Source organism: Coptis chinensis, chromosome 9, assembly GCF_015680905.1.
Source record: "Coptis chinensis isolate HL-2020 chromosome 9, ASM1568090v1, whole genome shotgun sequence".
NCBI lineage: Eukaryota > Viridiplantae > Streptophyta > Magnoliopsida > Ranunculales > Ranunculaceae > Coptis > Coptis chinensis.
The window spans coordinates 2,137,164-2,153,025 of NC_141464.1; the positions used below are offsets into that span (position 1 = coordinate 2,137,164).

At 36.7% G+C, this 15,862-nt stretch overlaps 1 long non-coding RNA gene across 1 annotated transcript; it reads left to right on the forward strand.

Annotated features, from left to right (window-relative positions):
- Window positions 1–5,461: 5,461 nt before the first annotated feature.
- LOC147474378 (uncharacterized) lies at window positions 5,462–7,539 on the forward strand. Its single transcript, XR_015207495.1, has 3 exons — window positions 5,462–5,507; window positions 6,232–6,316; window positions 7,282–7,539. It is a non-coding gene; the product is annotated as an uncharacterized LOC147474378 (long non-coding RNA).
- Window positions 7,540–15,862: the final 8,323 nt, after the last annotated feature.

Genomic DNA, 15,862 nt, shown 5'->3' on the forward strand with positions numbered 1-15,862 from the left:
CAACATAACATGCACTCTTTATCTGTTATGACATAGTCACCTATCTTTATAACCAAGTTAAAACATGCTAAAATCTAAAATAATAATTTGTTTTATATCTAAACTTGTTATTATTATTATTATTTTCAATTGTGAATCATAAACTAGTTTGGGGTTTGGAGTTTAGGGTTCAGGGTTTAGAAATTTCATACCAACATATTTCACTTAATTATTTGAAATAATAATTTGTTTTATATCTAAACTTGTTATTTTTTATTTTATTTTTAAAATTGAGAATCATAAACTAGGTTGGGGGTTTGGGGTTTAGGGTTTAGGGTTGTTTACAAATTTCGTACCTACATATTTTACTTAATTATTCAAAATAATAATTTGTTTTATTTATAAACTTATTATTTTATAATAATTTGTTTTATTTATAAACTTATTATTTTTTATTTTCTTTTTCAAATTTTGAATCATAAACTAGTTTAGGGGTTTGGGGTTTGGGGTTTTTGGGGTTTAGGGTTTACAAATTTAAATGCCGAAAAAAAAAAATTATTTTCAAACATATTTCACTCAATTATCTAAATCTAAAATAATAATTTGTTTTATATCTAAATTTGTTATTTTCCATTTTTTTTTATTCAATTGTGAATAATAAACTAGTTGTTGGGGGGGGGGGTTAGAGTTTAGGGTTTACAAATATATTTCACTCAATTATTCGAAATATATCAAAATTTCAAATATATATAAAATACTCATTACTCCTCCTTGCTTATTTTTTCATCAAAATTCTTACTCTTTACGTAGAATACTCAAGTTTCTCTACATACTCAAGTTTCTTTACGTATTAGAATACATAAGTTTCTCTAAATGGAACATGAAGATGAAGAAGAAGCATTTGAGGTAATGTTTGAGGTACAACAACAAATTAGAGAAGAACAACATATTAGAGAAGGAGAAAATAGAAGATGTGTTGAAAGTGAAGAAGTGGAACAAAATGTTGAAGGTCAAGGTGAAGAATTTGAAGATGTGACAAGTCGAGCAAATGAGATGCCGAGAAATCGTCGTCGACAAAGTGCAAACCTAAATAATGAGATAACACTTGATTAAAATGAATACAAAACACTTGATTGATTGAATTAATGAATGGATGCAAAACACTTGAGTGAATGCAAAACCCGAGCCCAAACGACATGGCTGGGTCGTTTGGGAACACTATGGAACGACATGGTGGTGTAGTTTGAGAACACTATAGAATGACATGGCTGGGTCGTTTGGGAACACTATGGAACGACATGGCGGTGTAGTTTGATAACACTATATAACGACATGGCCGGGTCGTTTGGTGACACTATGGAACTACATGGCCGGGTCGTTTGGTGACACTATGGAACTACATGGCTGGGTTGTTTGGACTAAATTTAGTTAAAAATTCATTTTTTTTATGACTTTGAAACTAAATGCAAATTGTTTGAGACTCTTGCTTTATTCTTCTATATGTAGAATTCTTTGCCACTATCCGGGAACCGATCCTCTACAAACTCGAATGATGTGGATTGTCAACCGATTTTAAGTGATACAACAAAATTTTTTTTATTACGGAAGAGGTATGATTGAGTAGGCATTGATTTCGTTTTTTTTTTAAATTTTCTAAATATAATTTTATTAGTGTATTAATAATAGTTGTTGTTTTTTATGTGTTTAGGTCTTTCATACACATAACGAGGCAATCGGTTGGGCAACCGCTAGAGGAAGACAAGTTAATGTTGTTGTGGTCATTGAAAAGTCAGAGTGTGCCAAGGGGAAACCGAAAGTAGCAAGATTGAATTTGGCTTTGCGAGTGCTTTCGGGTGTGTATCGGTCACACAAGAAGGAAGCGAAGAGGGCTAATAAAGAGAAGGTCGGGAACCAAGAAATCGGGATGTCCATTTAAGTTAAAAGGTGTTTTCCAACGCGGCACTGTCGATAGTTGGAAAATATAAGTTAGAAATGGTATTCACAACCATGTATTGGCGAAGACCCTTGAAGGACATGCATTTGCTACTCGTCTGACTGTTCTAGAGTTCGAGTACTTGTCAGAGATGAGTAAGTGTGGAATAAAGCCTAAACAAATTTTGGATTCCATCAAGAATAGGTATCATGAAAACATATCTAGTATATCCCAAGTCTACAATCGTAAAGGCGTAAGGTGAGAAAATTGGATATGAACGGTTTCACACAATTCGCGAGATTTGGCGTGAGTTGTTAGCAAAAGAACATTATTTTGAGGAGTTGAAACAGGATGAGAATACTAAGGAGATAACGGGGTTGTTATGGGCCCATCTAGAAGGTGTTAAGTTGGCTCGGACTTTTCCAACAGTTTTCATGTTAGACGCTACCTACAAAACTAACAGGTATCGATGGCCTTTCGTACAGTTTGTTGGGGTGACTTCAATGTGGAACTCTTTCACCGTGTGTCAGGTGCTGCTTCATCAGTCTGAAACAATAGTCGACTATGAGTGGGCCCTGCATCATTTTAGTGGCTTGCTTGGTGACATAAGCCCATCTGTGATCGTGTCTGACAGGGACTTGGCCCTGATGAGTGTCGCTTACAAAGTTTTTCCTAACGCACACAAGCATCTATGTAGATGGCATATCGTTATGTGCATCCTTTCAAAATGTTACGATATTTTTCCAACTACAGAACTTGTAGAAGGCCCCAGCCGTGGAACACTGTAGTCAAATCGAAGACAGAGGTTATTTTCCAGCGTAGATGGGATGCTTTGGAAAAATATTACAGGGTCCTTGAGTACTCCAATTTTGTTAGTTATTTGCGAGAGACTTGGTTTCCTCACAGGGATCGATTCGTATGTTGTTGGACTGACCAACACATTCACTTTGGGAGCACTACAAGAAAATTGAGCTTTGGCCACAGGTACAAGCAAGCTTTAGCCACGGTTATTAACTGTTGCAATTGTCCAACGGCCCATAGCCGTGGCCAAATTTTTCGGTGGCCGTGGGGTATTGTTTGTATATTTGGGTCTCACTTCCCATTTTGGCCACGGTTGTGTCCATTGTTTTTTCAACTGTTGGATTAGACTTGGTTTTCGATGTTTGGTTCATATCACATTAAACCTTTGCGAAAATAAGAGGAGATGTAAAACAATTATCAAATATCGAAAGAGATGTAAACCTCTTATTCTCTCTCCTCTCTAAAATGAAATTCTCTTCTATCCTCTATCAAATATTTCCTTCCCCTTCGTCTCTTACTCCGGGACAAGCATATATTTTTTCCCTCACACACACTAGGGTCACGAGGACCAGGTTCGATTTCTATCTCATATCTGTTTTTTTCGATTTTATTTGCTAATTTAGGGTCTTCTAATTTTAATTGTTGTACTCTCTCCATTTGACTGTTCTCTACTCTCTCTTCTTTTTCACTACCAACTAAAATTTCTGGGTTCCTTCAATCATTCTCGATTTATCGCAGGTATGTCTCTTTTGTTCTCCATTTTCATTAAAGAATTTTCTTTGAAGGGACGATATTCCACTCGCAGGTATGCTCTTCTCTTTTGCTTTATTTCGTTCAGAATTGTTGATTGGAAACCGCAACTAGGGGAAGGAAGTGTGATTTCTAACAATGGAGGTTTCTGTATACAAAAAAAGGAAAATATATATTATCCTTTTGGGAAGTTGTTGTATTGTACACTACACCATAACAAGGAAGTTGTTGTTGTACTTTGCTATTATCACTATTGTTCTGATTTACCTTTTTTCCGTCTAATTATCAGTGACAAGGACAAGGCAGCTGCCAACTTAAAGGTTAGAAATATATATATACACTCAACCACAAATGAAGATATGAAAGTTATATTCTCAACTCCTTATCTTAAAATGAACCAGCTAGTAAAATGCCAATAATGTCTAACCTTTATATATATATATTTGCCCCTTTTAAAATTATATTGTCTTTGTTTTCGATGTCTTGGTGATCTGGGTGGTGCAAAATAGGTTTTCATTTCTGCCCCAAGCAAAGATGCTCATATGTTTGTTATGGGTGGGGAATATAAATCTGACATCCACATTGCCTCAAATGTTAGCTATGTCAAAGTTGGTTCCATTGGGGTTTACTAGTGCTAGCAATATCCATGCACAAAGACTTGAAATCATTCAGATCACGACTGGATCGAGGGAGTTAGACAAGATTTTAGAGGATAAGTGTCTAGTATGTATGATAAGAATTTCGGTTTGATACGCCAAGCAAATGAACCAAATAAATTGTTAATAAAGGGTTATTGTATTGCTTTAATATGGTCCTTCAATCATTGTTTATATTATTTAATGTAAACAGATCTGGATTTGCTTTTTTTTTATTCACATCAAGGTGCGTTTTTTTTTCCCATCTATTGTTTGGGCGTTGGCTTCGATTGTTATAGAAATAAAGTCATTTTAAATTATGGTTCATTAGAATTATAATCTTTTTCCTTCTCAATTCTTCATGTGTACCGTTTTCGGGCATGTGATAGAAGAGTAAGTCCCTTGCAGACTTCGTCCTCACAGATTCCAAGTATGTGTTTGCATTTAGAAGTATGAGGGAGAAATAAACTCAGATTTTAACTGATTTGATAATATTCACCAATTATGTGGCTAAGAACCAAATGACGGCTACCACATTATTTTCCAATTAATTTCTTCTAGACATATTTCATGAATGTGTCTTATATGGAGGGAATTTTGTATATTTAATTGTTGTTTTTTTTTCTGATATTTTGATGTAAGTTGTTTTTATAGTTTCATATATTTATTGTAGGCATGTGTACAGTTTAGTCGGGGACGCTACTCAGATTCTTTAGAGTTGTACAAGGTGTGTTCCTTCACCTATTATGCAACTAACCTGACACCTCCTCTAGTATGGGAAAACCATATTTGACATGATTTTGTGTGAACTTTTTTAAGAGGGCATTGAAGGTGTATCCTAGTTGTCCCGAGCTGTAAGGCTTGGAATAGGTCTTCGCCGCTACAAGCTAGGTCAGGTTTGATAAAGCTCGCCGTGCCTTCAAATGTTTCTTCGTGCAAGTGAAGTAAATTGTTAATGTAGTTGAGTGGTACATGTATGTGAATAGATCTTTATCACCAAATTTTCAATTAACAGTGCCTAGTTTTCTAATTTTCTTTTTGTAGTTAGACCCCAACAATGTAGAGGCCCTTGTGGCACTTGGATTGATGGATTTGCAAACAAATGAAGGTATGTATATATCCTTTTTTATTTTTACTAGATCAGAATACTTTCTTTGTAAAAGTTCTCATGGTATATCACATTTTTGGTAGGTGATGAAATTCAAAAGGGAATGGAGAAAATGCAAGCAGCTTTTGAGATATACCCATACCGTGCAGTGGCATTAATTTATTTAGCTAACCACTTCTTTTTCATGGATCGACATCATGCGGTTGGAAGACTCACCGACATCTTGACTAGCGCAGTAGTTTGAGCCCGGTCTTCGAAGTCACACTCGTTCTACAACTTGGCAAGATCATACCATAGCAAGGTCCGAAATGATTAGTTTATTACTTGTTTCTCTCTTCCCTTTGAGTGATGTAGATAAAGATGGGACGAGGAGCTTAAAGTTTTTTTCCTCTTATTAATAATACTGATTAGACTAGGAGGTGTCAATTTACGAGATAATCTTACCAGCTTTACATAAATGATGAGTGAAAAGTGAAAATTTTGTTATGTTAGTCTGTTAGTGGCTTCTCATGCAAGACTCCTTTATTCAGTTCTACAAGATCTCTTTTCAGTTGGCACTACCTCTTGAGAGTCTTTTGTAGCGTTTCTGTTTTTTTGGCATTCTTTTGTGTTTTCTTGTTTCCTACAATGTTTTGTAGGATATCCCATCCTAATTTGTCTTATTTATATATACAAAATATAAATAAATGTTACTATATTGATGTGATTCTGTCTTTTTGTAAAACTATTATCAAAATATCCAGTCCTGAGATGGCCCAGTAAAGGAAATACCAGTGTCCTTTGATAAACCATTGTAGTCATATGTAAACTTCTTAGATATCTCGAAATGGTACTAGAACGATAAGTCCATTTTGACCCTTCCCCAACCCCCCTAAAAGTAAATGAAGTAATAATAGTAAGACATGGTGAAAAAATATCAAACTCTGTTCTCAGAAGCTTGTGAATGTGTCAAGCTTCTTCCTTGTGCACACATCTTTTACCTCTTTCCTGGGTTGTCAATAACAATGCCGTTTTTATGCTTGTAGGGTGATTATGAGAAAGCTGGATTCTATTACATGGCATCTGCCAAGGAAATTAGTAGGCCTCATGACTTTGTGTTGCCTTACTACGGTGGGTGTTCATTTCAGATTGTTGAAATTTATGTATCTTAACATTTATAAATATGATGTGCTTCTGCTCTTTGACAGTTTGACTGCTTTTAGTTTCTTTTATTATTTGCAATCAGGTTGTACCTACAAATCTGATTATCAATTTTTTTTCTCTTTTAAAAATTGATAAGATTCGTTATTTAAATTTTACTTTTGAATTTTAGGTTCAACCACCTCTTTCCTCTTAATCGTTGTTATAGAGAGAAAAGCATATTTTCTGGCTTGAAGCCGTGTGAAAAGCATAAAGTATCAGTATATATTGTTAGGGTGGGGCAAGTTCCACGTTTCATCAATATTTTAGTTCCTTTTATATTGGTATATGCAAGGTTCAAAATATCGATATCGATGAATATATCGGTGTACCCAAAAACCGATATATATCAGATATATCGGATATATCTATTTTTTTGGTGATCATTCCAAACTATTTAAAATATCGGAAATATCGGAAATATATCGGAAATATCGGATTTATATTAAAAAATGGTCAAAAAGTCAAACAATATATATCGTAAATATCGGATATATCGATTATATCGGCGATATAAACTTTTATATCGGAAATTCCGATATATATCGGAAAAAAATGGTACTATATTCGGTGGATATATGTCGAAAATATCGATATCGGTGTACCAAAATACCGATATATATCGTCGATATTTTGGTCCATGGGTATATGTACCTTGCCTAATTGGTGCGTGCTATTAGTCACTATTTCTCACCTCCATATGCCTTTGAAACATTATTTGAGTTGCATTGGTGGTCAATGGTCATTATAATTTTCAAATATTCTCATCAATACTTTCTCACTGTATGGTACTATTAAGTCCAAATTTGCTCAGTCAATATTTTAATTTTATCAGTTGCATGGTGTTTACTACTTTTCTCATTGTAATTGATTTTCGCTTAAACATTTATTAATAGGGTTGGGACAAGTCCAACTGAAGTTGGGGGATTTCAGAGGTTCTCGATCTTTCAAACTTTGAGAAGGTCTTGGAGGTTTATCCTGAAAATGGTGAAAGTTTAAGAATGATGCTTTGGAGCTTAAGAATTATGCTAGTGTTCAGGCTAAATCTAAAAAGGAGTTGGTGAATTGTATTTCAACGCTTCATTCATTATTGGAAAACCCACCTGGAGCTTCCCTGATAATATTAGAAAAGAGATTGTATAGGGATTACTTGCGATTTGGTCACTCGTAAGGTACATTTGAATTAGTTCCTGCAGGACTATTGATTATGTGTATGAGCTTGTTTCCAAATTATATTGTCTCTTACTGTTGCTAAACTTTTTTAGTGGATTTGAGGGAAATATCTCACACAAGTTGATCAAGTGCATCAATACGTACTTGTTAAAGGATGGGCCAAATCTGGATCATGAATATTTGGAAAGTATCCATTCAGCTGTGCGTTTCGTAGTTGGCCTAAAATCCAAAACCTTGGGCTGAAGGTATCTTTTGCAAATCCATTCCTATCAAACTTTTGAGAAGTGTTGAGATGATTTTATGGGTTGAATGGGTTAGATTCTAATATTCTACACTTATTTGCTCGATTCCAAAATTGCAATGGGTGGTAGTCTGGTAGATACTAGTGACCTTTGTCAATCATTCAATCATTCTAAATACGACACACATATCCTATGGCTTAAAGTGGGCTAAGGAAGATGTAACAGCAAAGAGTGTAGGTATACAGAATTTGGAAGGGCGAAGGTAAAAGAGGAAAAAGGCAAAATGTAAGAGGGAAGTGCACGTGGCAGAGAGGATTTCTGCACTATTTTTGAATTACAAATACAAAGTGAATCGACAAAATTTATTTTCTTCGAACACTATCCATGAGACCTTTTAATCTGCTATCTCTAGTTATTGAGGTTCCAAGACTTTGCTAAAGTCTTCCAAGATGAATCAGATGTAGGGACTGTATTAAAGGAGCATCTCAGGATCAGAAGACACCTTCATTATCATAAGTCATCGATTATCGTGCATTTATCCTATCTGCTCTAATTATTATCACAACCCGGTCGGCTTGCATCCTTTCTTGATACAACTTCAGTCTCATGCTGAAATTACAATTTACATACCGAGAACTTGCAGTAAGTCTTGCCCATCTTTAATTTCCTACCATTTTTTTTTCTATTTATTATTGGAGAGTGAGACTGAATGAGTTATATAGTTTTAACACTCTAGAAACGTTTTAGTTGATAATAATTAGTCAATTGATAATATTGTTACACAGGCTTTGCGGGGGGAAACCAAACACTTTAGACTTTTTAGTTTAGGTAACAGGGTTTCATGATGGTGTTTATTGTTGCTTGTCGCACAATAGACTTCCGCACAAAAAAACTAAAAAAAAAAAAACCTAGGCATGGTAACAAAGTTCGTAGAGATCTTAGCAGCAAAAAGAGAGATGCAACGTTTTGCTGATTAATGGCATTATCGTTGGCAAAGATATGAGCCATCCCCAGATGCCAAAAAAAATTCGAAATGCTAAGATTGCTATCTTGACATGTCCCTTTGGTAGCCTAAAACTAAGCATAAGGTTGACATTGACAGTGTTGAAAAGTTTCAAACTTTACAAGAGCAGAAGTACTTTGATGATATGGTTCAGAAGTGCAAGGTATATGGTTTAATTTCATGGAACTTGTTTAAGTACTGACGAACAACTAAATCTATTCTGAATGATAGCCGTAGCTGGGGCAAAGCCTACTTTCTTTGCTTTGTGAATGAGAAAAAACTAAAACACTATTTTTATACATAACACAATATAGTAATTATGTTTTGTTGGTTAACACTGAAATGCGACTCATCTGCCTAACAAGTTTTAAAGTTCGAAAATTTTACTTTGTTTTATATTATATTTTGTTGTTTTTTGTATATTGTTGTCATATAGTGTTAGGTCGTTTTGGTCTGGGTGAGGAGCATTGGGCTTCCAAATGTTGAATATATAAGAATGATGATTGGTGCTTTGGAGCTTAAGAATAATGATTGGCTCAAGGCAAAAGAGACATTCCGTGCTGCTAGAGAGGCAACTGATGGGAAGGATTCTTATTATGCTAGAGAGGCAACATGAAAAGGTACATGACAGCGAACCAGAAATATGCAAACTTTGATCCGAAGAAGTTGAGGCGTTGTTTAGATGCTAGGAATGGTGATGTTTAGGCGCTATTTCAATTTTTTTAGGAATTATTCTCAATAGTATTTGTAAATTCTTTTATGTAGGTTAGCATTTCTAATCGGATCTATTGTGTAAAAAAGTCTTATGCCAAGCCGTATATGAAATGTTGAATTGTGGATAATGCTCAGTATTCCTGTGGGTTTGATTGGAAATGGTAGAACTTTGTAAGAACTGCAGTGTGGTGTGTGATGGCGTTCGAACCAAACTTTTTTTTTACCTAATTCAAGTCATTTTCCACGGCCTAGGACCATGGCCAAATTATAGTTCTAAAGCATACCCCACGGTCCATGTCAACATTGGCCACGGTTGAATGCTGTGGCAAAAGGGTTATTAGCCACAGCCCATGGAACGGTTCAGAACCGTGGACAAAAAACAAGTTTTGGCCACAACCCATAGCTATGACAAGAGATTAGCCACAGGCACATTGGCAACGGTCGTGCAACAGCCTATAGCCGTGGCAAAAGGTCTTTAGCCACGGTTGATGGCCGTGGCTAATGCTAAGTATTCTTGTAGTGGAGTACAACGACCAATAGAGTTGAAGGGTCTCATGCTCAGGTGAAGCGTGTACTAGGAAATGCAAACTGTCATGATTTTTTGAGTATGTTTAGCTTAATCCACCCGATTCTAGAGATCCAGATGTCCGAGATTAGAGCTACCTTCGAGAGAAGTATGATTGTAACTCATCACCACCACCGGATTCCTTTGTTTTGTGAACTCAGAGGCCTTGTCTCACGCAAGTGTTTGGACTTGCTATTTGAAGAAATAGATATCCGCGTAAAGCGTGTTAAAGATAGAGAGATAAGGTGTTGGTGCTATTTGCGCACGAGCCATGGACTGCCATGTGCTCATGAATTAATTGAGTTTGAAGAGCAAGAGCGGTCCATCCCATTGACTGCTATCGACCCCTTTTGGAAAACATTATCTGCTTCTCCCAATGTGTCAGTGGGTGTTGGTCCCGATGTTACACCTTCGATGGACTTGTTCATGAATAGGTTTGCAATGGTTTCTGAAGAAGAGCAGAGGGTTATGATTAGGAAGCTTATGGAGATTGCCGTACCAGAAAGTACATGGCTAGTACCGCCTCGTGAGGAAGCAAAAACCAAAGGTCGGCCGAAAGGTAGCTGTAGTAGAAAGCTTCCAACTGGAGATGAGAACTCTTCAAAGCGAGATCCATCTCATTTTGAACATTTTCAACGTGACCATGAGGAGTGGGTCTCGTCACAACCAAACACTACGCCCACCCAAAACACCCACACCACACCAAGAAAGAAGACTTCTCCAAAAATACCAACCCAAAACATCCACACCACACCAACAAATAAGCTTTCTCCAAAAATACCAAAAACAACCACACCAAGAAATAAGCCCTCTCCAAAACCACCAAAAACAACCACACCAAGAAATAAGCCTTCTCCAAAAACAGCCACACCACGAAATGTGAGAGATGGGTTAGACTTTGGAAAAATGAGGGGTCCTAAGGATTACGGGTTGGATATTTCTAAAGAAATGCATAAATACATTGTTAGAGTCCATGACACTGTTGGCGATGGCAACTGCGGTTATAGAGCTTTTTGCATTGCATTAAGAAGAAGTCAAGAAGAATGGCCACAGATGAGAAGGGAGTTGTCATGCGAAGAGCTTATCGACAACCTCCCCTTTATTGTACTTTGTACAATCAAAGTGAGGTTTTTTATTCGGTGAAGGAAATCCTACATGAAGAAGGTTACGCGACCCTTAAATAAGTGGATGAGCATGCCCTTTGGTTGGATACTTATTTTGCTTCAAGATTTAATGTTGTCCTTCTGCATTTAGGAGCTCGTCGCTGCTTCCTTATCATGCCGCTGAGAACCCAAGCAAATCCCGAGAGAGAGTGACCCAAGTGTTGGGTAAGCATTATGTTGGTGGAAATTATTTTGTCAATGTTGAACTTGTTGAAGATTGTCCGGTTCCTCCAGTAATGCGCCAATGGCTTAGAGCTCGATATGATATTGCTGAAAGTTGGAATTTGGCCTTGACAGCAAGGCAATTGTAATTTATGGCATTGAACATTCCCAATTTAATATGGGAAAACGAGCTCGTTGAAGACCCAACAGTACATGTTATCGACTAAGTTGTTTGTATGTTGTCGATATGATATTTTGATGTAATTTGAAATTTTGATATAATTTGGAACAAGTGTAATTTGATTTGATTTTTATGTTATTTGTTATGTTAGGACTTTTATTTGATTTGATTTGAAAATTGAGTGATCGACTAAGTTGATTCGGACGGCAATCGAGTGATTTGAAATAATGTTCGTATGTTGTCAATAATGACCGAAACTACGTGGTCAAGTCGTTTGGCTTTTATACCAAACGACCCAGCAACATCATTTGGGCTTAAAGGCAAACGACATGATCAAGTCGTTTGGCCTTTATACCAAACGATATGGCTGGGTCGTTTGGTATAAAAGCCAAACGATCTGTCGGAGTCGTTTGACCTTTATACCAAACGACACGGAGCTGGGTCGTTTGGTATAAAAGCCAAACGATCTGCCGGAGTTGTTTGGTATAAAGGGCAAACGATCTGACGAGGTCGTTTGGCCTTTATACCAAACGATGCGGCTGGGTCATTTGGACAAAAAAATTTTGAAAGTTCATTTCGTTTTTACAACACTTTAATATTCATCAAATTCCACTTAATTCCATTCAAACATCAAACATCAAACATCCATTCATCAAATTCATCCATTCATATTCATGAAATTCCATTCAAATATCAAACATTCATTCAAACATCAAACATTCATTCAAACATCATATCCATCCATTTGAAATTAACAAAGTTATAAACCCTAAACTGAAAAAAAATTACATCCATCAAACTAAAACTGAAACAAAGTTAACAAAGTTTCAAATAATTCATCCATCAAAAAGTTACAAAGTTACAAACCCTAAACTGAAACAAATCATGAACTATAGCGCCCACCAATGTACTTGCACCTAGTCAAGTTGTACACCCGTTCGAAGGAGGACTACCTTGCTTCCTCTGGCATAACATTCCCAGCCAATTGCAGACCTCTCTCTAGCAAACGATTGGTTTCATCAATGACGTCGTTCTGTCGAAAAAAGAGAAATCAAGATAAGTTATTAATCGAATGCAAAAAATCACAGTTAGAGAAACTCAATTAAAAATCACAATACTTACAATCGGTGAACAGTTAGGCAGTGTCTCCAGGGAGGGATGAATAGAAAGAAGCTCAGGGTTCACCAAAACTACATGAGAATTTCTCGCATACCAAGTCATGTAGTTTTGATGACACTCCCATGGATAAGACGAGATAGGTCCTCGGTTGCAGGGTTGGATCACGTGATTCTGCCACGACTCCCAGTAAGGTGGCCCAATATTGGTCCAGTTCACCTCATACCCGTGTCCTGCCACAGTTCTTGTTCTCCAATTTGGTTTTAGAGGATCTTTAGGTACAAGCTGCACGTGACCCAACTGACGCACCACCCTTGCGACAGCGTAAAGCTCAACAATGTTGAAAAAACATAGCAATCCCTCAAAAAATACAATGTCATCGATCGGGTTTGTATCTCTGGCATTTTTGTAGGGATGCCAAACAACTTGAAACAAAATCAAATGTGTCATTAACAACTCCAATGATCAATTACAAAAAAAAAAAAAAAAATATATATATATATATATATATATATATATATATATATACAAACTTAAATACTTAAACTTAAACTTAAATACTTACATACATTGAATTTAATACTTACATTGAATTCATTCAAATCATCAATTATCGCTCGATAAAACTGCAATGCATACGTTGTATCGTAATAGTGTGGAGCGACTGGGATGTGTCTATGAGCACGCGGCTGAGACGAGGTATAATTCAAGTTTGGGACTGTTATGAATCCCGAAAAATACTCATAGATCCACGTCTAGATATACACAAATAGTTAACATATTGATAGAGTAATAAAATTAACATTAAAAAAAAATAAACTCTAAAATACTCAAGTTTTACCTGTAGAAGAGTCATATAACCTGTAACCCCTTTCACCTTCGCACATGTGGCAGCCCCAAGACCTCTATAAAAAAACGCCAAAATTGCCGCACCCCATGCATACTCTTCTATCTCACCGAATTTCAACAACGGCCTCAGATAACATATAGGCACTCCAGTCCCAGACTTGTCAGTAAAAACGACACATCCAAAGAAAAATAGAATAAAAGCTCTGACAGCCCGTTGAACTTCCTGGAAACTCGAGGCCTTCTCCACCACCTTCCCAGCATCGTCACATATAGGCCTATCATGAACCTTGTTCGCAAAATGCTTCCGGATGAATTCTAGCCTTACTTTTGAAGTGAACCTGCTAGATTCCATCTCCGCCCTAATAAAATCAATAGGGAGCCCCAGAGCAAGATGTAGGAGATTTATCGATTGTTGTAAGTTCAGCTCACTGTCCCCTTGCACCGCTCTTCCTCTAACTGTGACTCCACAAATTTGGACAACATCGTCCAAAGTCACAGTCATCTCCCTAACTGGCATATGGAAGGTATTGGTCTCTCGGATGCCATCTCTCCACAAACGCAGAGATCAATGGTGGATCCATATGCTAGTGATAACCTTCCACGAGATCAAACAACCCAGTCCTTCTCAACTGTTGAGCAAATCTCAGAAACCTTTCACATTCATTCTTGAAATCCCATTGGGATAACTTCGCTAAGTGTGAAACACATTTCAACGCTCCGCGATCCTCCTGAAACAACCGAGCACGCATTAGATATATATGAGCAGAAACAAAAGATTTTGTAAAAGAAAATCAAAGTACCCAAGAAAAACAAAATATATTACCCTTCTCTCCCAAACGTCGCGAGCGACATGCACCGCATAATCATACAACAACTCTAACTCATACAGGCCACCCCCATACACACCTCTTTGAAACTCCAAATCATCATTGGATTTTCTAACGAAATCCAATACCGGAGGTGCTTCTTCCACTGGTGGTACGTCTTCTACCATATTCTTCTACATCATCATCCTGTTCATCCTGCTCATCCTCCTCATCACCCTCCTCATCATCCTCCTCACTATCCTCTTCCACTATATTCTTCCCTTTGTCCATATTTACATCTAAACCTACATTAGTATCACTATCTACACTATGTACACTATCTTCACTCGATGAATCAACTTCAGGAACCTCAGGAATCTCGGGAACCTCCTTTTCCAAATAGTCCCCTCTACGCACTGATGCCGTTAAGCCCTCTGCCCTTTGTCTCTTTCCTCCAACTACGTCACCACTAGAGGAACCACCACCAAACATTTTCTTCATACCCTTGAATGTAGTTTTCGCTACATTCTTCACATTCTTTGATCGATGACCCATCGCTACAAAGAAAAATAAAACAAGTATTAGTAAACCATATTTAAATAAACCATATTTAAAGAAACAATGTACAAAGAAAAATAGTAGAAAAGGGAGATCATCCCAGTCGTAAAACTAATATACTTATAAGCTTGCTATGATAACTCCAAGTATATATGAAAAAATAGAATGAGGCGTTACGCTATCCAAATTCTATCGAATTTTGGGCAGAGTTTCCTTTGTTTGGTCAATGTTTCGTATACTTAAACCTGTCATAACCTAGAAATCAATAATGACATCCTTCCAACAACCATATGTACATATAACCTAACTTTTACACGACAAAGGCAAAATGTATATATATACAAAGATCTGTTTCTATATGAACCGGCCATTTATGTACATCAAGTATTACAACAAAATAACTGGACTCTCTCTACAACAAAATGAACTTGACTCTGTCCCTCGTCAAGCATAGGGGAAACCACCCAAAAAAACCACCATGATAACATACATTCAGTAAGTTTGAAAACCAAAGAAAGAGCTTCTCACCTATAATGCCTTACCGCCAGTTTTGTTCCCCCTCAGATCCGCACCTTAAGCAAGTACTTCGTAAAAGCTGCATGTGATCAAGGTCATTACTCATTAGTCAAGACTCAAGAACATAAGCAAAGATGAAAGGTGAGTAAAAGAATGTACGAAAAACACTAATCATAAAATGGTAAAAGTATCTTCTCTTATAACATCAGGCCCTAAAGGAAAATACTAGGTATGAAAGATGAGCACTACTCCTAACTCTTAGTCTTTACTTCAATAAGCACATTATCAGGCTTTACGTTGTAGTGAATTATTGGTGGCTCACAATGCTCATGCAGAAAAGAGATCCCAATTGCAATCTGAATTGCAATCTCATACAACTTCCCCCATTCTATGTTAAGGTGATTCTTGAACAAAATTTTATCAAATGAT